We start from the raw sequence: 26332 nt of genomic DNA on the forward strand, positions 1-26332 counted from the left end.
GTAGTGAGCTTAGTGTCTGACTGTGAGCATACTACCCGTTTATTATCAATTTCCCCCAATAGTTATCTCTATAAGGGGAAGTGGAACCTTGCAGACAGATTCGTCTACCCCCTTGCCTTCTGCCTTTGTAGATTTGCCATGTAAGAACAATGTTTTCCTTGTATAACAGGCCGCTTGGAAAGTGCTGTGTGGTGTTAGGAATGGCTGACATGTTTCATCCCGTCAGAGTTCCATTCTACATTAAGCAGGTGAAGCAGTCCTCTTTTATGGATGGAGTCAGAATAGGCACATCATCAAAGAGTGAAGATGTCTGTGGTGCATGCTATTAGGATTAACATCATTTCCAGTCAGCTGCCATATTCCAAGGGGAGGATGGGCTCTGAAGCCAGCTCATGGCTTCAATAGGGTAGCCACATGCTCCATAAAAGGCTCCCAGATAAAGATCTGAAGAAGCCTTATAAACAGATCCCCAGATCCCTAGGAAAACCACATGAGGTCATCTGTATAAGACATGGGGTTATGACAACAAAACAGAATATAATTCCAAAAAAAAGTATACTTCTCCCAGTTATTTCTAGCATCTGCTTAGAAATTATAAATACAGGAAATATTTAAATTTTGACAATTAATAGACTTGGATTTTCATATCCTAGGAAAAACAAATTTTTTGGTTTGCTTGTGCCCTGGAAGAGTTAATCCAAAGGACAATATTTTCATGAAATCATATATCATCAGTAGGGCTAAGATCAAATATCCTCTCATTCCTTGTCTTCAATTGTATTTAGGGTTGCAAAAAAAGTTTAAACTGCAGATGAAAGGAAACAGATAAGTATTTTTCAGCATAAAAATAAACTGCCTGTTAAGTATGATCTCTTAAGAAATATAAAATTTCTATAAGTGGTGTATGTGTTACATGTGGCTCAAAGACCATCCTTCACTTTCCACCAGCCTGGTTGTTAAACCTGCTGTTCTGAGACCATAAACTCTCCAAAGGAAGTTCTCTGTAACTTTATATGGAATTTGATGATTTAGCGGCCCATGATGGGAACAATGGAGAGGGAGTTTGCTCAACTCCACTGGTCTAAAGAGACTAAAGCTCATTATCTGAATCTTGGACCAGTTCATTTTACAAAGCTTAAGCTTTGTTAACTCCTTCAGTTTCATTCTTTGGCTGAAGTATTCTATACACCTTCTAGTGTATTGCATGCCACTGGACAGAGGGAAAAGAAGGCTGAGTTCACCCAGAACATGGGAGGATACATAGTGGGAAATCAGAAGTTAGAAGATTAGCCTAGTTTTTCATCGAGACAATCCACCAAGCTTTCCCAGAAAATAAAAGGCTCTTCTAGTGAGGGAAACAATAGACCTGAACAGCAGGAGTGTTTGGGATGGGAGCCAGAGAGCAAGAGTCACTAACAGAGAGTGCTAATTTGGAATGAATTGCTGTTTTGTGTTGTGAAGCATCAGGACACAGCTGGTGTACTGGCTAACCTGAGGATTTGTAGTGACTGCATTCAAATGGTAATGAAGTTTTTATTTTATGATGGCAGATGTATGTGGATTATTGTTATTAAGCTTATTAGTGTAACAGTACAAATATGAGATTTTTATTTACTTGGTCTCTTATTTACGGGAGCATTGTTAAAGTCTTTTTAACCCAAGTCAAGAAAACAACAGCCATGCAATAACCAAAATGTGGTAAGCCCTATGGCAGGCCTTAGCGTGTGTGTGCACGCATGTTCGCATGCACTTAATAGAAGACCCTCCTATATCAGATGAATCTGAATGTCCCCATCTTTACTGTGCCTCAGGTAAGGTTGCCCAGTGATCTGCTCACAGACAAGAAGATCAATCATTATATTACCAGTGGTCACCATCACTGATTCCAGAATTGGATTGCACAGCCAAGTTGGCCATTTGCAAGCTGTGTAACAACAGGCGCTTAACCTCCCCATGCCTGTTTCCTACTCTGGAAAATTGGGATTTTACAACTGCTACCTCTTTTATAAAGTCCTTGTGTGGAGACCGAATGAAATCACCTGACTACTGCTCAATTAATGTTTGCTATCACCTAAAAGGATCTATTGATGAGGAAAAGTTCTTAAGCATTTCATTAAAAAGTTTAAAACTAAAAAATCTGTTGGAAACTTTATTTGTGGAGTGACCTGTTTAATCAAATAATTCAAAGGAGGTACACACATGGTAACTATGTGGGTAACGAGTTTTCAAATAATATTCAGTTGTTATTTTACTGTTAGCATATTATGATTTCCTTTTTGTTATTCAGAATCTACTGAAGAATCTTAAAATCTCTCAAGATATTTTTATTGGTAACTATCAAGTGCTAGCATGGAACGGATTGACAAAAGTGTTTAACCGTCATAAAAATCCCAAATGATTTTGCTTTCATTATAGTTCTCTTCCTAGCTGACTATGAGGGCACCGTAAATATATACACTGAGTGGCCAGGTTATATGACCACCTGACGTTTGTAGGCAAATTAACTATAATTTCACGCTGAAGTTGCTAGAGGGCCAGGCCATTATAAATAAGGAAGCAGGTTGTTTACCACGACAGTAGAAGTGATTTTTTTTTCTGAAGATATGGGTAAACAACGCGATTTAACAGCCTTTCAACGTGGGATATATATACATATATATATATATATATTCTGTGTGGCCAGATTATTATGACCACCCCATCAGTACTTCGTTGGGCCACCTTTTGCCTTCAATACTGTGGCAATTCTTCTTGGCATTGACTCCACAAGATGTTGAAAGGTGATGCGAGGAATCTGACACCATGCCTGATGAATAGCACTGTCCAGTTCTGTGAGATTTGATGGTTGTGGAGCCAACTGCCTGGTGGCTCTTTTAACTTCATCCCACAAATGCTCAATTGGATTGAGATCTGGTGACTGTGGGGGCCACCTAAGCAAGGTAAAGTCTCCCTCATGTTCTTGAAACCACTCCTGCACAATATGAGCACCATGGCATGGTGCATTGTCTTGTTGGAAGAGGCCATCTCCATTGGGAAATGCCATCAACATGATAGGATGAATTTGATCAGCAACGATACTTAGGTATGTTGTGCTATTCAGACATTGTTCCACACGAATTAAAGGGCCCAAATCATGCCAGGAAAACATGCCCCAAACCATAACACTGCTCCCATCAGCTTGAAGGGTTGTATTCATGCATGTGGGGTGCATGCTTTCATGCTGTTTCCGCCAAATTCTCACTCTGCCATCTGCATGATGCAACTGGAAACGTGATTCATCGGACCACATGACTTTTTTCCAGTGCTCGGCTGTCCAATTCTTGTGTTCTTGTGCAAATTGGAGACGTTTTATCTTGGTAACTGCAGACAGCAAAGGTGTACGAACAGGCCTTCGGCTTCCATATCCCATATGATGCAATGTACGGCTAATTTGCCTACAAACGTCAGGTGGTGATAATCTGGCCACTCAGAATATATATATATATATATTCTCCCACGTTCAATGGCTGTTAAATCGCATTGTTTACCCATATCTTCAGAAAAAAATCACTTCTACTGTCATGGTAAACAACCTGCTTCCCTATTTATAATGGTCTGGCCCTCTAGCAACTTCAGCGTGAAATTATAGCTAATTTGCCTACAAACGTCAGGTGGTCATAATAATCTGGCCACTCAGTGTAGGAAGAGAAATGAGCATCTCCAGGGAATTCAACTTCTAACTTGCTGGAACAACTTCCTTAGGTTAGAAAAATCAAAATCCCCCAAAATATCACATATATAAAAATAAAGTCATTACCATTACGCATTTCAAAATGGAAATGATTACTATTTGACCAATTAAAGAGAGAAGCCTCTTTCATATTGACTGTTCAGCATTTCCTGCCAGTTGTCATTATGTAATGTTGATGATTTAGAACCAATTTGGGACACTAATGAAGAGTTCTGTGTTTCTCAGTCAAATATATCTTGAGTCTAATTTACAATAAAGTTGACAACTAATAGAAGTTTTCAAACTGGTATATCTTCTGTACCTTTCCAACAAAGTTCAATTAAAATAGGTTCATGGCCAGAGATTGTGGAAAGCAATAGCTTAAGATTTTTTTAAAGGTTCCTTTTTAAATACTATAAAATATAGTTTATAAAATCATATGTTCACCTTAATGTGTTGATAACCTGTTCCCTTAACCCAAGGCAGTCCCTTTGACTTTGGAAACAATAATAAAACATTGTGTAAATTATAAAGCACTAATCTGGACTGTGGGAATGTCAGGGATTTGGGAAGCAGACCAAGTCCTCAAACACATTGACTTCTGAGAGGCAGCTTCCCTTAGGCAGTTTCATGATATTTTAAGCCAGCATTACCAATACCCTAGGTTGCCATTAAACTTTTATAAAAAACAAGGTCTTCAGAAATTACATTTTATAACCTCATAATTATACCTTAATTGCTTATGATTTAAACACTTTTAAATTAAAAAAACAATTCACTTAAGTTCTGTTTTCTCATGGAGATTTTCCTAAAATTGAATGTATAACTGTAAGTATAATGTAAGCCTGGAGCTGCAGGGACCACTGCATAGAGAAGGACTTCTTGATAACAAAGCCAACCCAGAGGAAAGCTGAGCCAAGAGGTGGAGAGAGACAGACACTAGTAACATCATTTGAGGCCTATGGGTTCAACCATGCCTGAGCTTCTTAGTTCTGTGAGCCAATACGTTTTTTTATGGCTTTTGCCTGTTGAAGTTGGATTTCTGTCATTTAAAAATCTGAGAAAATCCTGACTAATACAGGGACTGTGGTCAAAAGTTTTGGGGAAATGCTTCAAACTATCTCTGTTTCTTTCAGATTCGCAGCATGAACTAACTTATTGAAAGACCTGAGAAAACCTGCTATAAAGAAACATGTATATCTTTGTTAACCCACTGTCTCCCAAACTTGATTGATGGTAGAACCTCCTTTTAACCGACAACTATGAGCATCTATTTCACTGAGCACATTCTGGGATGTGATACTCTTCTAGGTCTTGGAGGAAAGAGAGTTGTCAAAAATGTAAGGTTATTGCGATGTCTCATCACTGAAAAGGAAGACATTAAGTGGAGTAGCCTTTTATTAAATGAGCAAGTCTTGGTGAGTAGAGAAATCAAGGGGTCTGCTCTGCATCCTACACCTCATCTCCCTGTGGCACCAGGCTAGGGACAGTTGAGACCTTCATCATCTCTTTAAATAGAAACTTATGAGGTGCTCACTATAACCTGCTGGTCCTTCTTCTGCCAAGCTCTAAATATCGGTGGTTATTCCTGACTTCATTCTCCTTGACAAGGATCTCCACCACCTACCTGTAAGATGAAGTCATGGCGGGCCATTTGAAGTTCCTTTAGTTAAGGGGATAGGAAACCTTATCTTCAGGCTCCCATCACTTTCCCAATCCTGTACTTGCAAGCTTCAGCTTCTTAGATGGGCCTCAGAACTCTCAAAATCTGCCAGATAACAGCCAACTTTTCCACAATCATTCAAGTTTGAAGGCCTCGAACCAGAAGAGCTGATGATAGAAGTTCTAGTCCCAGTGCAGGAAACCAATGTCTCAGTTTGAAAACAGAGAGAAAACATTTCCCCATTGCAGTCTTCTGACTCAGACTCTAAATGTGAGGCCCATCTTAGATCAGAATATGAGCTGGAAGCCATGGCCCATTTCTTAGGGATTTTAATTATCAGCCTCCTTAGGGAATCACTGCTCTGAGTGACAAAATGCAGAATCATTGAATACAGAGCAGGGGTGTCAGCAGTTTCCAAAGATTTCAGTCTCTCCCTCTTACTCCTCCTGCATTTCATTCTCCTTCTGGCCCTCCCCTTCCCTAATTTTGGGAGGAGCCAGGAAGATAGAGCCATTTGTTGAATTACCAGTAGGCAGAAATTGCACTAGGTACTTTACATATCTTACTTCATTTTAATCCTCTAGTTAACCCTGTGAGGCAAAAAAAAAAAAGGGGGGGTGGGGTGGGGTAGGTTCTACTTTATAGGTGAGAAAACAGAAACTTGGAGAAATTGAGTAATTTTCCCAAGAGGTTAATGAGTAACAGCTAGAATTTAGACTGAAATCTATTTGATTCCAAAATCCATGCTTTTCCCACCATCACACTCCGTGGTTAATTTAGGAATATCATATCACCCCTGATTGGATGGATTAAAGATTCACAAACAGAAAATGCCTGAAGCATCTTGTACTTGGTAAGCAATCAATATTAGGCTTAACTAGGTGACTAGACGTGGACAGAAGCAGGAGATAAGGTAGTTTTCTACTCTGTTAGGGAAATCCATAACACCCTTTGAACCGAAATGTTCAAAAACATAATCATACTCATAAGGTATCAGAAAAATTTACGAAATTTGCAATGTCCCTGTCTCACATCCCCATTCAACATAACAGACACTCCATAAATGACTCTTGAATAAACAAATGCTATAAATTTTCATAGTACTTAGATTTTTTCAAGGAAGGAATTCTTTAATATTTCTTGTTATGTTTTCACCCTGACAGTAATAATGAGAATACTAGGCATTTGCATAATCTAAACGAGAAGAGCTCTTTTTATTACCCATTCAACTTTTTTTATCTTTAGATGAAAGGTGAATTCATGTTAAATATTTTAATCAGCTATTCAAAAAAGCATCATATGGCTCCCTTTCTGAGTGACATGAAAAATAAGTCTTTCGCTGGTACACTACAATCCTGAAGATTATTCATATTTAAGTCATACACTTCATCCTTTGGGTTTTCAATAAATGCTTGTTGTTGATTGACTTTAAGTAAAAAAATTCTCTAAATAGTGAAAAACATTAGAACTGATTGTCACAAATCCTCTGTTCTGCTTTTATTCCCTTTCTCTTTTTCTCTTTTTCTAAAAAACCACCTTAGATTTGCTAATATCAGCAATATAAGAAACACAGAAGTTCAAGTTTCAAAAGATAAAAGTACTTAAGGTGCACATTAGCAAAGTACTACCAAACTGCATGTAGTATGTGTATGAGTCCATGATACTGAGCCAAAATTAGTATAACAGAACTGGTAAAAAATTCACTGTATCCCCTAGAACCTGGAGAACCCAGAGGATATCACTACTAATCAATAAATGTATTCTTGTGGAAACAGTCATCTAAATGATTTGACTAATCCTGCAATTTATGGGTTGTAATGAAATGTCAGACAACGATAAGCACTTCCCTAGGCTCAATAAATCCTTTATGAAGGCTGAGTGAGAACACAGGTCTTAGTCTAAAGTGGCAGTTATTAATGGACTATTTTTGTTTAACCCTGGGCAGTTATTTAACACATAAGCCTCTTAATAGATGTTGCAGTAGATCTCTATTTCTAAGCGAGGATTCAGGACTGTTGATCTTAACTTTACTTCTTATAATCCAAGAACTGGTTTACTTTCTTCCCTCTCTCTCCCCCTTCCCCCTTTCTCTTTCATTCCTTCCTCTCTCCCTTCTTCTAACCTTCCCTCCCCCCTTTCATTCCTCTTCACCTACCTCTCTCATTCCCTTCTTTTTTCTCCACAAGAATTTCTTAAGTCTCTACAATAGGCCAGATCCCATACTAAACCGTAAGGATGAACATTATAGTGTCCCTGAATTTAAGGTGCTTACAGAAAATTGAAGGTGGCAAAACATAAAAAGAGATGATTTTCAGAGCATAAGTCACTAATAATGTTGCACTATTAAAGGAGGTTATAAAATATTACCAGAATAGAAAAAAAAAGTCAGCAGGTTCCAATGGTAACAAAGAGTAAAGAAATGTATTCTGAATGTGAGGTTATACATGGTCAAATAAATTGAAACTGATGACAACATATTGTCGCTCAATTTTTAAGGCATGACTACTTTATAATGGAAGAAAATCATAAAGCAGGTAGTCATGATATCCAAATGTATGATATAAATCATACTTGAACATCAGAAACACTTTATTACTAGCAAAAATTGTATTAATACTTTGAATATGTAGTGATTTTGAGTAATATTCATTTAATTAAAAAAATTTCTTGATCCTAAAATACACATTAAATTTTTATAAATTCTTAACTATGCTTTTATTGTATCTACAAGATAATCTTTTCCACAGTTAATTCACTTAACAAATATTTATTGAATACCTCTTATCTGCCAGGTACTGTGTCAGCTACTTAAAAAAAAAGATAAAACATATACTGGTAAAAGTCTCAAATTATGTAATATAAATCACTGGCACAGCAGAGTTGTCTTCAGAAAAAAAAATGTACTTTATAACAAACTTGGATAAAACACAAATATTCCAGTTAATAGGGCGTGACTGCGTCTGCTGTTTTAGAACCACAATTCTGAAACCACAAAGCACAGGCTTAGAGTGAAATGGAACTCAGTTCAAATTCAGCTCTGCTCCTTCTTGTAGCTCTCACTCTATCTGTGGAATCAGAGGAATAACCCCAACTTCACAGGCATATTGTGAAAATGACAAGGTATGTGTACATGTAGTAAACACCCAAAGCATGGTAAGCTCTTGATACTGCTACTACCTCTGTTTATATCTCATTTTGTAACTAAATCAGAAGATTTTGAAGTCAAATAAAATCTCAGTTTTTACACAATGCTATGTCCTGGTACCTTTGTGTATTTAAGAATGACTGAGGGATAATTGGAATTTTTTATTTAGATATAATTGTTTGTAGAGTCTTTCTAAATTATAAGAACCACCATTCTTGCTTTAATAGCCTTAATATAATCTAAGACAGTGATGGCGAACCTATGGCACGTGTGTCAGAGGTGACACGTGAACTCATTTTTTTTGGTTGATTTTTCTTTGTTAAATAGCATTTAAATATATAAAATGAATATCAAAAATATAAGTCCTTGTTTTACTATGGTTGCAAATATCAAAAAATTTCTATATGTGACATGGCACCAGAGTTAAGTTAGGGTTTTTCAAAATGCTGACAGCCGAGCTCAAAAGGTTCGCCATCACTGATCTAAAATGATGCAGTATTTTCAAACAAGAAATTCTAGATCCTGAATTAGGCTAAAAACATCCATGCCCTCGTATTCCCAGTTACCATGTACAAGGGTGAAAGCGGGACAGTGAAGAAGGCTGACAGGGAAAAAAATGATTCATCTGAAAGATGGTGTTGGACGAGAACTCTACAGATACTCTGGACTGCCATAAAGATGAGCAAATAGATCTTAGAGCAAATTAAACCTGACACATCGCTGGAGGCAAAATGACAAAACTGAAGCTACCCTCCTCCTGGTACATCATGAGAAGGCTAGGTTCTTCGGAGAAGACAATAATGCTGTGAGAAATTGGAGGGCATCAAGAAAAGGGAATACCAAGTATGAGATGGATTGACTCCATAAACGAAGCCATGGGCATGAGTCTACAGGAGCTGAGCAAGGCTACGAGGACAGAACACTGTGGACATCATAAACTCATAGGGTCATCAGGAGCCAGAACGAACTCAGTGGCACATACCACACACAGATTAGTAAATATTTGAACCAATGATTCTGTGTGTGTGTGTGTGTGTGTGTGTGTGAACATTTCAGTGCCTCTTTACCAGAATTATTAACGCGAATTAACTGATCAGTAACAAAGATGATGATGCAGCAAATGAGAGTCATGTTGAAATGGATTGACTCCCAGGGACACATTCCGATACTAGTAATTGCTTTCAGAACTCATAGGAAGTGTACTATGTGTCTATTGATGATGGTAAAATCTCTAATTTGACTTTTTCCCATTTATTAAAAATCAAAATCAATTGCAAATTATGGTTTACTGTATTCCTATTGTGATTTTGTACCATTTCTAAATGAGACATGTTGCAACTTGCTTCTCCCCTTCCAAATTATTTCACCAACAGTTTGAAGAAGACATTTAGAAGATGTTTGCTATCTCTGATCACTTAAAATTAGAGTAAAAGGATCACTTAAAATTGCAGTTAGAGAGTTTCTCATTTACCTGAAAAGAATTGTAGTCAAAAGCATTTAAAATGAAAATGATTTGGTAATCATCTATGAAAGATGATATGGGGTAACATTTTTGTTTTTGTTTGCATTATAGAATTTACTGCTTTTTGTATATATTCACATGTTCCTTTCTTTTTATTCCAATAAAGTATTTGTGTTAATATAACAAAATTGAACCAATTATAAAAATGATCAAAATAAAATTTTTAAAATGAATCCTGACATTCTCTTCCTATAAATAAGTACTTATTAATAAATATTTAAAATCACATATAAAACCTATTTCCAAGTGATAAGATTTCTTTTCCTATTACATATGATGATATTCTTAGCCTGAACAACCACGTCATTGTTGATTTATTTATGCAAGATTCACATTTTATAGATGCCAATGGACCCTTTTATCCTTAAGTAAATAGTTTGATTAAAAGTTGTATTACTTGTAAATATGTGTTATAAATGAAATCTTTTCCTTTTTTGGCCTGGCCTCCTCCCACCCTCACTCCCTTCATAAAGATTTTTTAAGGAGAAAAGGTAATAGCTAAATATGAGGGATAAGGGAGAACTTAAAATAAAAAAGCAGTTCATTTGTCAGCCAATGGTTTCTTATTTGGTACATTAGTGACCAGATTCTATCTAGATGTTCTCCTCTCTTACCACTATCTAACACTTATAATAATTGTAAGTAAGTACTTTATATGTGGAAGGCCTGATTAATGTCTCTAAGTAGCTCATAGTGCTTGGCAGGGTCTTTATTTTTTAATAAAAAATTTAAATATATTTATGCAAAAAAAATGCACAAGTGATATATCCCTTTTTTTAAAAGCTAGGGGGAAGGGGGACACATGAAGAGACCATGTCAAAGAACATGCTCACATATTTAGCCCAAAAATTAGAATGCTGGTGTGTGTGTGTGTGTGTGTGTGTGCCTGTGTGTGTTTTGAATGTTTCTCCATTTCTGTCTTTTTCCCCTTCTCTTCTCCTGTACCTCTGAATTGTTCTTTACTAGTTTATTTCATAAAAGCCATAGGTGTTACCCCTTGTCCTGAGTCTTTGAGTCTGCTTCACTGAAAAGTGGCAAATTTGGGTGAATACATTTGGTCTGATGGTTTAACATTGCCTGACATGCATGGCAGCTTGATAATAATTTCAGAGAGCATAGTCGGAAAGAGACATCTGATGAAGAAAAAAGAGAGGTTATAGATCTATGGTAGTGCTTTTTATAGAGAGATTCTGATAAGAAATGCCTAACTTCTACCATGACCAAGACAAAGGGCTCAGGAAAGGTCCTGCCCCCTCAACTCCCACACAACCAGCAAACCCTTACTGAACGTCATTAAAGCTCCAGATACTGTGCTGAAGCTTGAACCGAATGCAAAAACAAATGAGGTCATGTCCCATCTTCTTGAATTTTGAAATGCTGTCCAGCAGGAGAGATAGGCATGCAAACATGCCTAATTATAAAGTGAAATGAGTTATAATAAAGTACAAGTTTTTTTAAAAGCTTTGGGAGTATGGAGGATAGAGTAATCCTATCCATTCATAGATATAATTTACCCCTGCCCCTTTAGGCTACCTTAAGGTTTAGTCAAATCTGATGTCACCTGGATAAAACTTCAGGCAATGGAGGGCAGCAATGAGAAAGTCATAAAATATAATTTTCTCTGAATCATTCTTATACCCTCAATGCTGAAGGGCACCTTGGCCCATTGCCCTATAGCCATTTCCAAACCTGGAAACTCTCACTAGTGCTTGTGGATAGACAAGGCCAGCCAGCAGTGGCCTAGGTACAGCCTTCTCAACAAACACTCTAACAACATTTTTTTTTTGCCTTTGAACAATAGTGACAGAGATAAAGCATTAGCTCCGTGGTGTGTGGTTGGTAATTCCCATCTCTAAATAGTCATTTAATTGAAAGATGTTTTTATTTAATAAAGAGAGAAGTGACTAGAAAAGTTTATTAAAATATATTAGCATACAGCATCAGTTCTCAATGTGTAAGTGGTAATGTGAAAAGTGGCAGATGATTAATTCTTGACTTGGTCAGTTACACTTGAGTAATCAAAAGTTGGGAGTCGTTCTGAAATAGCCACTACATGTTAGGCAATTTAAACTTCTCTCAGTGCTCTTGTAGAATTTTCACTCAGACTTTTTCATATGTCAAACTGGTTGCCAACCTTCTAAAGTCAGAATAGATTTATACCAATAAAGGGCTGGAAACTGACATAGGGTTTCTTAGAGAGCAAATATACCAATCTAGTATTGCACAACTAGTAAAAGATGAATTTCAGCCAAATTGTGGTACCAAGGTTGATGCAGGATAACTTTGATTTCATTTCTTTGACAAAGAAGCTATTTCTTAAGATGAAAGTTTTTTAACATTTTGACTGAGTTTTTTTTTCTGAGTTTCTAAGTCCAAAAATGTAAATCCTCTACAGAAAGACCAAAAAAGACTAGGAGAATTTTTTCCAGTAAATAGTTTAATAAGTGGTCAACTTGATGTTATAAAATGTAATAAATTATGATTGCCTTAAGTGTTTAAGCACTAAGTAGATCTTCCTCTACTCAATATAGAAATTAATTATTGTTTTATAAGTTCCTCTTGAATTCCAACAGTGATCATTATGGCAACAGTGAGAAGACACTCCATATTGCCATTAAAATCATCTTCAAAACTGAAATTATGTGATATCCTTATCAGATAAGTATGGTTGAGAACTACATAATTTTATGCAGCATATCTTTTCTTTAGAGTCTTTGGTCCAAATCAGCTGGAAAAAAAAAAATCACAATATGAGTAAAGCAAAACACATAAATACACATTTGGCTTGTTGAACTTAAGTTGATCCTGACAAAAGAAGTAATTTTCATACCTTTGAGTATTTCACTAATAAATATCTTGAGCACTAATCAAACCCTTGCTAAAATTCATTGCTGCGTCATAAATGCATGTATGCAGGACTTTATATGTTCATTGATCTAGTTGGGTTTTTTAAGTTGTTCTAATGACCAAAATCTCATATTCCCAATCACTGAATAATCCAGGCTGTCTCTCAATTTGTACAAGAAGGAAGACTTGGCATAGTGCTTGTTTATTAGGGTTCTCCAGAGAAACGGAACCAATAGGCGATATGTATACCAGTACATATGAATTGGCCCATGCAGTTATGGAGGCTGAGAAGGTCCGTGATCTGCCATCTGCAAGATGGAGAAACAAGAAAAACTGTGGTATAATTCTGTTCAAGTCCAAAGGCCCAAGAACCAGGAGTGCACATGTCTGAGCGCAGGAGAAGATGAATGTCTCAACTCAAGCAAAATGAAATTCTCCCTTCCTCCCACCTTTTTATTTTATTCAAGCCCTCAACCGATTGAATGATACCCACCCACCCAATGGTGAGGATACTCGTCTTTACTCAGTCTACTGGTTCAAATGCTAATCCCTTCTGGAAACACCCTCACTGACCACACCCAATAGTAATGTTTACTGGCTATTTGGGCATCCCTTCACCCAGTCAAGTGCACAAATAAAATTAGCCATGACAGGTGCTGTTATCAGCTTCATTAACAACATGACTTCTGACATTCACTTATAAGCTTTTATGGGCCTGGCACTATGCTAATCATTTTATATTCATGATTTCATTTAGTCCTCTCAACAACCCAGTGTGACAGGTACTGTGTAATAATCATCTCCATACTCCAGATTAGAAAATTGAGGCTTTGAGAAATTCACAGGGTAAGAGGTAGAACAGGCATTAAACACATAGGTCTGACACCAAAAGTCAACACCCAAACCTTTAACACTCTAATTGACCACTTCCAACTTAAAAACAGGTGCTTGGCTATTTTAAACATCCCATCTAAAACATCTCAAAGCCAAGGGATATTACTGTTTTTGGTTAAATAAACAATGTGATTTATAGACTTTCTTGAATTGATAGCTTTCATGTGTTTACTTATTATTTATACCCTATCTTGTCTTAGAGATAAAACTGGGATTTAATACAAAAAAAAAAAAATCTTCATAAAAAGCAGTTGGTCAGAAAACCAATCTGGCAAAAACAGAACATGTTTGAACTAGAGTTACACTAGCTGCCATGAACACATGTCACTTTACACCTTCTTTCTTCCCACGGCCTACTGGGAAAGCATTAAGTTGACCTCAACTCCAAGTTTCCTGAGGTTTGGCAGGCCATCTTCTATTGAGGGTTGGGATGACCACACAAGCAGTCCAAACAGCTGCTCTGGGACTAGGACCTCAGGGTGTGGCTGTTTAGGCTGATGTGGGTGGTAGCAGTGAGCAGACCACAGGGCCAGGTTCCTGCAGCAGGCCTCTCAGAAGCCACGTGATCCAAGGAGGTCTCGGTATTCTCCCTCCCCTCTCACATAACCTCACTTCATCCAGATAGCTGGTCAGTCAGAGGGAGGCTTCCACTCCAACCAAAAGAACAAGATGAGGTGGCAAAATTCCACCCCAGTGTGGGGGAGTGCCAGGCTTCCAAGTAGCCATGTGCCAATTCGCAGGAGCTCCTGGGTATGAAACAGGCCTGTCAGTATACATGTCAGTGTTCATCCCACTGATGTGACTAAGCTGGGAGCTCATTCCGCTGTGGGGGTGAGCCTGTCCTTTTCATTCCTCTAAGGATTTCTTGAAAGTTGAAGGATCACGAGGAGCTGCCAACGTGAGCATGTGCAGATGGCAGGTAAGGTTTCACACCGGCAAAGAACAATCACTTTTGTGTGTGTTTTTTTCTGGAGTGGCAAGTCACAATCCGCTATTAACACAGGAGGCTCACTGGGAAGCCAAACAGAAAAGCACATTGATATTCACATTAGGCAGAAAAGGGCCCACGAAGCTGTTAGAAAACCTGGAGGGAAATAGAAGCTGAAGAAACTTTCCTACTCACACAGTAATGAGGTTTATCTGCCCAGAGACTGTGGTGGTACTTTAGATACAAGTTAGGGGCATTGAGATTTAACTTAAGATAATTAATTATAAATTTATTTTGTATTGGAAGTTTCAGAAGAGTAACTCAAATATTTCAGGAATCTCTGTTTTTTTCTTACACTGTGTTTGCCTCCACCACCAAGTGAACAGCCCTAATACAGTAACCTGCCCAGAATAATTGACTCCTACCTCTATCCTTGCTTCTGAATATTCAACCCACAGCTGGGGGAGTGAAGTGAGAGGCAGGAAGCCTGACAGCGAAGAAAAGCTCTCTCAGGGGCTTTGGGAGTTGGGAGATGTGTTTTCCAGAGTGTTAGACACACTTCTTTAGTCCTAATTGAGAACGCTGTTATCAGCATCCTGTAATTCAAATGCCAAACTTAAATATCAATTTAAATTAAACAGGAATGAAAAGAAAAGCCCAAAACCACTTTAATAGAATAAAAACTTCATTTCCTAGATTATCTACATTAATTTGTGTAAATAGCTATCTAGATCCATATCTGGATATTGCATTTTCAATATGAAGTAATGGAATAAATATAAACATTGGAATCAGAAAGCTCACAGTTAAATCTAAACTCTCTAGGGGTGGGGAACCTTTTTTTCTGCCGAGGGCCATTTGGATATTTATAGCATCATTCGTGGGCTATCCAAAGTTATCAACTTAAAAATTAGCCTGCTATATTTGGTCAAACATTTAATTAACTCACCCCTGATGCCTTGGCAGGGCCAGACCAAGTGTTTCCACAGGCCTTATACAGTCCATGGGCTAGGTATTCCCCACCCCTGGAATAGTCTATTCCTTCATATGACTTTGTACCAATTACATACACACTCTAAGCCTTGGGTTGTCATCTGAAGAATGAGGAAATATAATACCTAGGTAAGAGAGAACTAAAGTCCCCTCACCAGTTTGTAAATTTGATGAGAGTAGAGAATCTGAGGTTTTTGTGTTTGTCTCCCTTATTGCTGTATCTTTAGTACCTAAGATATTGCCTGACACTCAAATATTTGTTGACTAGCCCTGACCGGTTTGGCTCAGTGGATGGAGCGTCGGCCTGCGGTCAAGGGCATGTACCTTGGTTGTGGGCATATCCTCAGTGGGAGGTGTGCAGGAGGCAGCTGATGGATGTTTCTCTCTCATCAATGTTTCTGACTCTCTATCCCTCTCCCTTCCTCTCTGTAAAAAATCAACAAAATTTATTTTAAAAAATTTGTTGAATGAATGAATAAATATTATCTATACTAATAAGAGCCTAGGGCCGTCACGACCAAACGGACAACCAAGAACAGGGGTTCTGCAGTGGGGGCAGGGCCGCGGCAGACATCTCTCTGCATGCCTGCACCGGGGGTCTGGTTCAAGTTCCGGATTGTGAGAGGGTGAGTAAAAATGACATAGGCCAGGGGTGGGCAACCCCTGGCACGTGTGCCAAACATGGCACGCCAGTAACTTTTGCTGGCACGTGAAACCCTCTCTTATAATCTTCCATTTACAATTTTTTTCTTAATATCAACTGTTTTATTTTTCAGATAAATTCAGTGTAGGTGCATCTTAGATAAATAAATAATTTTACATAAAAAGTTATCTTAAAGATCATAGACATGGATTGACGAGAGAGGGGAAGAGCAATTTCTATGCCTTTGCCTTAACTCTCCCTGCCTTCCTAGATCCAACCAGTGTTTTGGTTTCACCCACATACGCTTGTGAATCTTTGTTCTCAGTGATGAATTTTGTTAAGTCTCGTAATAGGAGTAGCCTGATGGATGAAAGTAGTAGCTCGTGCATATCTCTGAAGGTCACGAAATGTAAACCTGATGTAAAATCTCTGCCATCAGTGATGCAGCAGCAAAAGTCCCACTGATAATATCAAACGGAGTCATAAAGTTTTCTGTCAGACTATCAGTGTACATGTATACATTAAAAAATAAATGTATTTTTCATCATCATATACTGTGTTTTTGTCACTCGAATGAATTTTATTATTTCTTCAAGGTTCTTCACATACATACACCTTAAGAGATATCAAGTAGGCGTAACATGTTCTCAAAAAATTAGGGTTTGCTAAATGAATGAATAATACCTGAACAGGCCATATACATTTAAGCTGAAGAGTTACTTGTAAAAACACATGCATGTTTAAATATACGTAGGTTAACTTGCTGTAACACTATGTGAGGTACAGAAGAAAAAGGAAGTTGCTATCTAACCACTTCTTACCATCTCTACCACCACTACACTGACCAAGTCACTGGGTTACTAATATAGCCTCCTAATTGGCCTTCTTTCTTCTACTCTCACCTCCCTACAATCTAGTATAGACACAAAAGTCATAGTAATTCTATTGATACACACATCAAATCATGTCATTCTTGTGCTCAAAACCCTCCAATAGTTTCCCATCACACTTGGAATACAGTCTAAACTCCTTGCCATAGGCTAAGACTTACATAATCCATCTGCTGCCCTACTCTTCAAACTCCTCTATACTTTGTTCCCTGATGCTACCTACATGCCTGACTCCTTCCTCATCAGCCCACTCATGGTGCTCCAGTTAAGAAAGAAGTAGAATTTTAGAATATTATTAAAAATAAATATGAAATTGGAATGATCAAGGAGAATAGACATAGCAAAAATACAATAAAGGCAATATGGGTAAGAAAGCCAACAAACGAAACTAAATAATAAAAAAGTAGTAAAGGGAAAATATGAGTAATAGAAAACTGACAAGTGAAAGCCAACATTTACACAGACCTAATACCCTGCTAAAAATAAATATTTTAACAAAACAAATATTTAAAGTTATAATTTAAGAACAATTTAAAATATAGGTTTGAATCTGTATATTGCAAGGGCACATGTTCTATAACAGAAAAAAATTGACCCACAATGGTTAGTAACTAGTCTAATATTAATAAAATGATTAAATACTTAAAATAAAGAAAGAATTGCACTGCCAGGCAAAAATGTCATTACTTATAAAGGGAGGAAATCATATTGGAATCAGATTTCTTCACAGCAATTATCAATACCAGAAAAAAATGGAGCAATGCATGCAAAATACTGCACAAAGGATGAATTAAGAATTCTATATCCAGCCAAACCGACCCTCAAGAATAAAAATTACAGATGTTTTAAATATTCAAGAATTCATGGAATATTGTTCTCATGGACATTTATCAAGAAAACTACTAGAGAAAAATTCTCAGTAAATCAAGATATGACTGGGGGAACTACAGCAAAAAGACTAGTAGTGACCCTTAAATGTACACTTAGCTGTACAATTAAGAATAATACAAATTGCTCTTTATAATAAAGAAATTATATATGCCTGACAATAAAATGAGAACTCAACTTTAGAAAAAAGTATAAGGGAAAGAATAGCAAGCTCTTCCATCTGCAATGGCCAAGAATCAAATGCTAAAATTTAAAATTGATTTAGAAGCATATGTAACTTTACAAAAAAAGCACATTTAAAAAGAGACTTAACTAAAATTATGGAATGAAAAAGAGAGATGAGGAATGAATTGTTAGCAAACTACCATTATATTTGTTCAGAAAAGAAAATTATAGGTTCTATTTAAAGGAAATTAGAACTAATGGCATTATAAATAAATATAACTATGAAAACATTAATATCTACATATATATATATATATATATAAAAGTCCAGTGACAGGAATGGCAGAATGACTGAAAAGACCAGAATGACTGGTGGCTATGATGCACACTGCAGCAGCCAACGAGCTTGATCCAGGCCCTGATCGGCCCTCCCCCAGACTAGCCTGGCCCCCAATTGGCCCCCAAAACTCTGATCAGGGGGTGGGGACAGCTGGCAAACTGCCCATGGCCCCTCCCCTGGGCTGTCCCTGCCCCCAAGTGGCCCCCCATCCCAATGGGAGGCAGGGCTGGCTGGCCAACCTGTGGCCCCTCCGTCACACTGGCCCAGCCCAATGGGCCCCCATTGGGGTGGGCCGGCCAGACCCACCCATGCATGAATTCATGCACCAGGCCTCTAGCAAATATATAAAACTTCATAAATCCCAGCAAAATTTCATACTGAAAACAATAAGCAAAGCAAACAGATCATGCAGTAACAGACTTTTAAAATCCTACCTAATAAAAGAGAAGCATGGTAATTAGCATATGTCCACTACCCTTCCCATTGGTTAATCAGCAAGATATGCAAATTAACTGCCAGCCAAGATGGCGGCCGGCAGCCAGGCAGCTTGAAACTAACATGAGGCTTGCTTGCTTCAGTGATGGAGGACTCAAACATTCCCTGCCTGCCGCTGCCGGCCTCTGAGCTTGCAGTTCTTACAAATATAGAAGCTAAACAAAACCCCAGAAACCTGCTTTCAGCCCCCTGGGATCTCAGAGCTGGAGTTGATACAGTGTTTCGATTATAGAACCCAAACAAACCAGATACCTGCTTTCAGTGGCGGAGGCCTCAGAGCTGGAGCCAAAGCTAAAGCTGGCCCAGAATAAAAAAAAGAAAAAGAAAAAAAGGAGCAGTTGGGAGCTTCAGTCACCTGCCAGCCTGAAAACAGCCCTTAGCCCCTCACCCAGACTGGCCAGGCACCCCAGTGGGGACCCCAACCCTGAAGGGTGTGTGACCAGATGCAAACAGCCATCAGCCCCTCACCCAGGCTGGCCAGGCACCCCTGTGGGGACCGCCACCCTGATCCAGGACACCCTTCAGGGCAAACCAGCCAGCCCCTACCCATGCACCAGGCCTCTATCCTATATAGTAAAAGGGTAATATGCCTCCCGGCACCGGGATCAGCGTGACAGGGGGCAGCACCCAAACCCCCTGATCGCCCGGCGGTTCTGTGTGTGACAGGGGGCGGGGCCACAACCTCCCTATCCTCCCTGCTCTGTTCGTGACAGGGGAAGGCGCCCCAACCCCCCTCCATGGGCCCTACTCTGTGCCTGATAGGGGGGAGCTCCCCAACCCCCTGATAGCCCTGCGGCTCTGTGTGTGACAGGGTGCGGCGCCCCAACTCCCCAATCGGCCCTGCTCTGAGCCCGACCAGGGGCTGCACCTAGGGATTAGGCCTGCCCTCTGCTAGCCGGGAGCAGGCCTAAACCAGCAGGTTGTTATCTACCGAGGGGTCCCAGACTGTGAGAGGGCACAGGCTCCCGAGTGCACAAATTTTTGTGCATCGGGCCTCTAGTAAGTTATAAAGAGAAATGACATAAAAGAATAACAAAACTAAGACCAAACATCTCTGTCATATCAATAATGTAAATTGTCTTGATCACCTTTGTAATGAAAAATTTTCACAGCTTGAATCACAAAGTAAAACCCTACCCTATGCCAAAACCCTACTCCATAGCAAAGAAAAAACTAAGATAAAGGCTCAAAATAAAAGAATGGTTAAACAAAAATAAATAATATTCAAAATAAATAAATAATATAAAGCAGAAATCATCACCTTAATATCAGAGAAGACAGAAAGTCAGGACAAATAGTATTAAATATAACAAAGAAGAAAACTTAATGCCAAAGTGTATAATTCCCAATAAAGATATAACAAGTATATCCATACACCAAACAACATGACATCAACAGATATAGAGTAGAAATTATAGGAGATATAAAGATAAATAAACACAAACACACTAGTCTTGGGAGATTTCAGTTCATCTTTCCAGTGTATCATTGATCAGATGGACAAAAAATAAATAAGGATAGAAAGACCTAAATACCATAATTGATGTAATATAAATGTTTGATATATTATAAACTGTGTAACCTGAAAATATAGAATACACATTCCTTTTAAATAATGACCAATAGAAAACTTTAATAAAATCTGAAAATATAGAATCATACAGCTAGCAATCTTTGACCACACTCACTAGAGATTAATCACACTATTAATAATGATACACATGCCCTCACCAGTTTGGCTCAGTGGATAGAGCATCGGCCTGCAGACTCAAGGGTCCTGGGTTCAATTCCGGTCAGGGGCATGTACCTTGGTTGCAGGCACATACCCAGAAGGGGGTGTGCAGGAGGCGGCTGATCGATGTTTCTCTCTCATCGATGTTTCTATCTTTCTATCCCTCTCCCTTCCTCTCTGTAAAAAGTCAATAAAAAAAATATTTTTTTTAAATAATGATACACATATTCTAAATAACATATTAGCAAAAAGAATCCAGGAGCTCATTTAAACAAATAAAACATAATTACCAAATGAGATCATAATGATCCAATACTAGAAACTCTATTACTGCGTTCATCATATTGACAAATCTAAAGAAAAAAAATCATAGGATCTTTCCATAGATTCTGAAAAATCATTGGACAGATTTATCAGAATTTCCTCATATGACAAAGAAGAAAACATTGAATTAAATAGAAATAGAGGATACTATCTTATGATAAAATGTACCTATTTCTATCAAAAGCCATCAGAATGTTCCTGATTTTTATGGAAATTCCTTGTTGTATTGGCTAATATCCACTAATACCACTACTATTTAACATTGTGATATTGTTCTTAGCACAATTACCCAAGGGGAAAAAATTATAGTTATAAAAAGTAGAATATGTGTAAAATTAACACTAATTGTAGATGACAGTATAATTGAAAGACACAACATATTTCATTAAATACTATAAACAATAAGAGAATTCAGTAATAATCCAGGGCAAAATCAATGTATAAAATCAGTAGTTTTTATACATTCAAGCAATCAGTTAAAAGATTTAATAGAAGGGTCCAGAGAGTTGGACGTAGGGGCAATGAGAAAATGAAAGGCGTGAATATAAATGACACTTTTAACTGCATAAATTCTTATTTTTTTTGAACCACAAGAATGCCTTATCTATTCAGAATTAAATTTAAAATATTTATTAAAAAGAAATAGCAATTTGTTATGAAATTAATACTGATGTGTTTTTCATTTTTCTTAATTTTATGCATTATTTAATGTATTTAATAAAATTTTGAAGGCATTAGTTGACTCTTCATCTCACTATGCATTATTTCCTATTTAATAAATGTACAGCATTTTCATAATTTTCAATATTTCCTGCAGAAAGGTACATAGAGGAACCAGGCTATAAAACTGATGACTTTTCAACTGCAAATGGTTTCACTCCAAACAGTTTGCCTAGAATGCATAATTTCCTGGTCACTCTTTCTGCTTGGTAGCAGTCTAATGATCAAAGTATCCTATCTAATAAAAGAGAAACATGGTAATTGGCGTACGACTGCTACCCTTCCCATTGGCTAATCAGGGTGATATGCAAATTAACTGCCAGCCAAGATGGCGGCCGGCAGCCAGGCAGCTTGAAACTAACATGAGGCTTGCTTGCTTCAGTGACGGAGGACTCCAACATTCCCCGCCTGCCACTGCAGGCCTCTGAGCCAGCAGTTTGAAACATTGTAACAAATATAGAAGCTAAACAAAACCCCAGAAACCAGCTTTCAGCTAGCCATGATCTCAGACCTGGAGTTGATACAGAGTTTCGATTGTAGAACCTAAACAAACCAGATACCTGCTTTCAGTAGCGGAGGCCTAAGAGCTGGAGCCTCAGAGCTAAAGCTGGCTCAGAATAAAAAAAAAAGAAAAAAAGGAGCAGTTGGGAGCTTCAGTCCCAGCCTGAAAACAGCCCTTAGCCCCTCACCCAGACTGGCCAGGCACCCCAGTGGGGACCCCCACCCTGAAGGGTGTGTGACCAGTTGCAAACAGCCATCATCCCCTCATCCAGGCTGGCCAGGCACCCCAGTGGGGACCCCCACCCTGATCCGGGACACCCTTCAGGGCAAACCAGCCAGCCCCTACCCATGCACCAGGTCTCTATTCTATATAGTAAAAGGGTAATATGCCTCCCAGCACCGGGATCAGCGGAGCCGCGAGGTCTCCTGGCACCGGGATCAGCATGACAGGGGGCAGCAACCTAACCCCCTGATCACCCTATGGCTCTGTGTGTGACAGGGGGCGGGGCCACAACTTCCCTATCAGCCCTGCTCTGTTCCTGACAGGGGAAGACGCCCCAACCCCCTGATCGGCCCTGCTCTGTGCCTGATAGGGGGCAGCTCCCCAAACCCCTGATCGGCCCTGCTCTGTGCCTGACAGGGGGGAGCTCCCCAACCCCCTGATCGGCCCTGTTCTGTGCATGACAGGGGGCAGCGCCCCAACACCCTGATTGGTCCTGCTCTGTGCATGACAGGGGGTGGCGCCGCAACCTCCCCATCCACCCTGCCTTGAGTGTGACAGGGGGCGGTGCCCCAATCCCCCAATCGGCCCTACCCTGAGCGTGACTGAGGGTGGCATCGCAACCTCCCAATCTGCCCTGCTCTGTGCATGACAGGGGGCGGCGCCCCAATTCCCCAATCGGCCCTGCTCTGAGCACGACCAGGGGCTGCAGCTAGGGATTAGGCCTGCCCTCTGCCACCCGGGAGCAGGCCTAAGCCAGCAGGTCGTTATCTCCCGAGGGGTCCCAGACTGCGAGAGGGCACAGGCTGGGCTGAGGGACCCCCCCTCCCCCGCGAGTGCACAAAAATTTGTGCACCGGGCCTCTAGTTTTTAATAATAAATTAAAATGCACATAGAACATATCTACTTGCACTAACCTTCGAAAGCAGTGAAATCCATACTTGTGCAAAGGTTCCCATGTTAGGACATGCTACCTAATTTTTAATTGACCAGTTATTATATATATATATATATAAATATATATATATAATATATATATGTAATATATTATATATATATATATATAATATATATATATAATATATTATATATATAATCTCCAGTGAATTAAGTGTAAGAAATGATATTTATGTCACTCACCCCAAATTCTTTCAGGGAATGTCATTGGAAATAGTAAGAGGTGGATAATTCCTACTGCCCCATCCAAGCACACACAGCCATCCAAACTCCAGACAAGCTACTATTCCACTTTCTTTTATCATGAAGTCTGCAAGCCAAATGGTGGCACTTCAATTCCCATGTCATATGCCTCTGGAAAAGATTGGAGGAGCCTGCCCTATCCCCTTTTGATGAAAATAAGAAGATAATCTAAAGAAGCATTCATATTTTCATCATTATTATATCTGCACTTTAACTTCAGAATTAATGTTCAAGTAGGTAAAAAAAATATAATCCTATAACAACGATGAAGAGGGCTGTGAAAATTTAGCCATAAGCCTTCACGTTTTTATAACAATTGCAATACAAATATGTTGTTTAGAAAACTAATGCCTCCCAGTGTTTCAAAACCACCTGCAAACCTAGCCTTGGGAGTAGCATTCAGGGACTAAGTAATGCTGGCCCCGGTGAGCACCATCTGCAAAGAGAGTGTTAACATTTACAGTCACTTTCGATTCAGCTTAAATTTCAGTCTGAACTTGAGCAACATTGTGCTGACACAACACATTCATAACGAGAAGGGAGTTTCCTGTTCTTCTTTTTCTGAAGCTTTGTAACCTTGGTTTCTAGGACTCCTTGTTTTGGAAAATATAATCATGTCCTGATGATTTCTGTACTAAATAAAAAGGATTAAAAATAATAAGGAAATGAGCATGCTTTACATAAAGATGTGCAAGTGATCTGTTTTGTTTTGTTTTTAATTCAACTTAAAATTTGACCACACATTATTGTTTTTTTCCTCTATGAATATGCACAGAAAGTAATAAAGTAAAATGCTATGGCTTACTGGGTGCTTCTATGAGGTGTTCAGTGGAAGAAAAACCACACAAACCACATGATTGTGACAATTACTATGGCAACTAACGAAATTGTCAAATTCAAATACCCACTGTCAAGCTGCCCACACAGAGTGCTTAGATCTGGCATCCACTTCCATTTCAATGTACAGTGTGCAAATTTAGAAGCCCCAGCTATCTTGTAACCACAGTGAAGAAAACTGCTCACGTTAATCATGCTACATTCTTTTCAGACACCTCTTGTAGCACTCCGTTCAAAAGTGAAGACCAGAGAGTTGGCTGCCCAGCTTAGAAACTGCATATAGAGCCTGAAGCAAACATGGTACTAAATTAGCAATACCATCCATATGTTTTCTCCTTTGTGCACTCAGAGTCATGAAAATAAGTTCATTAAAAATAACTCTTCTATTGCAGAGTATATCTTTTCCTTCTCCTAAATCAGATCATATTAATGTCTGATTTAATTTCCCAAAATCAAGGCTCTCGCATGCAAGAGGTCCTTTCCTCAAACTTTACAAGAAAGCTTATGTGCAATCTATTTATACTAATAAAAGGGTAACATGCTAATTAGACCGGACATCTTCCAGACAACCATCTGGACATCCTTCCTGACAAAGCCGGGCCTGGGTGAAGCTACCCGCCCACGGTCCCAGGCGCCAGTGGCTGCAGCTGAGGCCTGGGAGAGGGAGAAGCCACCCACCCCATGGTCCCGGGCATCTACAACTGCAGCCCAGTCAAAGCTGGCCACCCATGGTCCCCTGCAGCTGCGGCCGGCCCAGGCAAAGCTGGCCCGGTCCTGGGTGCCTGTGGCTGGCCAGAGAGAGGGAATACCAGGTCCTGGGTGCCTGTGGCCTGCCGGAGGAGGGAATCCTGGGTCCTGGGTATGGGGCCGAGGCAGAGGCAGTTAGGAGTGATCAGGCCAGCAAGGGAGCAGTTAGGAGCAATCAGGCTGGTAGGAAAGCAGTTAGGGGCAATCAGGCAGACAGGCAGAGGTGTTTAGGGGCGATCAGGCAGGCAGAGGTGGTTAGAGGTGATCAGGCAGGCAGGCAGGCAGAGGGGTTGGGGTGATCAGGCAGGCAGGCAGGCGAGCAGTTAGGAGCTGGCAGTCCTGGATTGTGAGAGGCAGTTGGACATCCACTGAGGGTTCCCAGATTGGAGGGGGGCAGGTCGTGCTGAGGGAGCCCCCATGCACAAATTTTGTGCACCAAGCTGCTAATCCTATCTAATAATAGACAAACATGGTAATTAACCATATCTCCGGCACGCTTCCCATTGGCTAATCGGGGCGATATGCAAATAAACTGCCAACCAAGATGGCGGCCAGCAGCCAGGCAGCTGAAGCGAACAGGAGGCTTGCTTGCTCCAGTGATGGAGGAAGCCAAGGTTCCCCGCCTGCCGCTGCCGGCCTCTGAGCTGCACTCTAAGAAACAATGTTGCAATTATAGAAGCTAAACAAACCCCAGAAACCTGCTTTCAGCCAGCTGGGCCTCAGAGCTGGAGCTGCAACAGTGTTTCAATTATAGAAGCCAAACAAACCCAGATACCTGCTTTCAGCAGCCAAGGTCTCAGAGCTGGAGCCGATCCTCAAAGCTAAAGCCGGCTCTCAGCTCCAGTGACAGCCATAGAAGGTAAATAAATCCCAGAATTAAAAAAAAAGAAAAGAAGGAGAGGTTGGGAGCTTCAGTCACCTGCCAGCCT

General features: G+C 39.5%; 1 pseudogene; it reads left to right on the plus strand.

The window, feature by feature from the left end:
• Nucleotides 1-1744: 1744 nt before the first annotated feature.
• The window catches only part of LOC118650585, a 105116-nt pseudogene continuing 80528 nt past the window's right edge, over nt 1745-26332 (plus strand).

This window comes from Myotis myotis, unplaced genomic scaffold (genome assembly GCF_014108235.1).
Source record: "Myotis myotis isolate mMyoMyo1 unplaced genomic scaffold, mMyoMyo1.p scaffold_m19_p_3, whole genome shotgun sequence".
Classification (NCBI taxonomy): Eukaryota; Metazoa; Chordata; class Mammalia; order Chiroptera; family Vespertilionidae; genus Myotis; species Myotis myotis.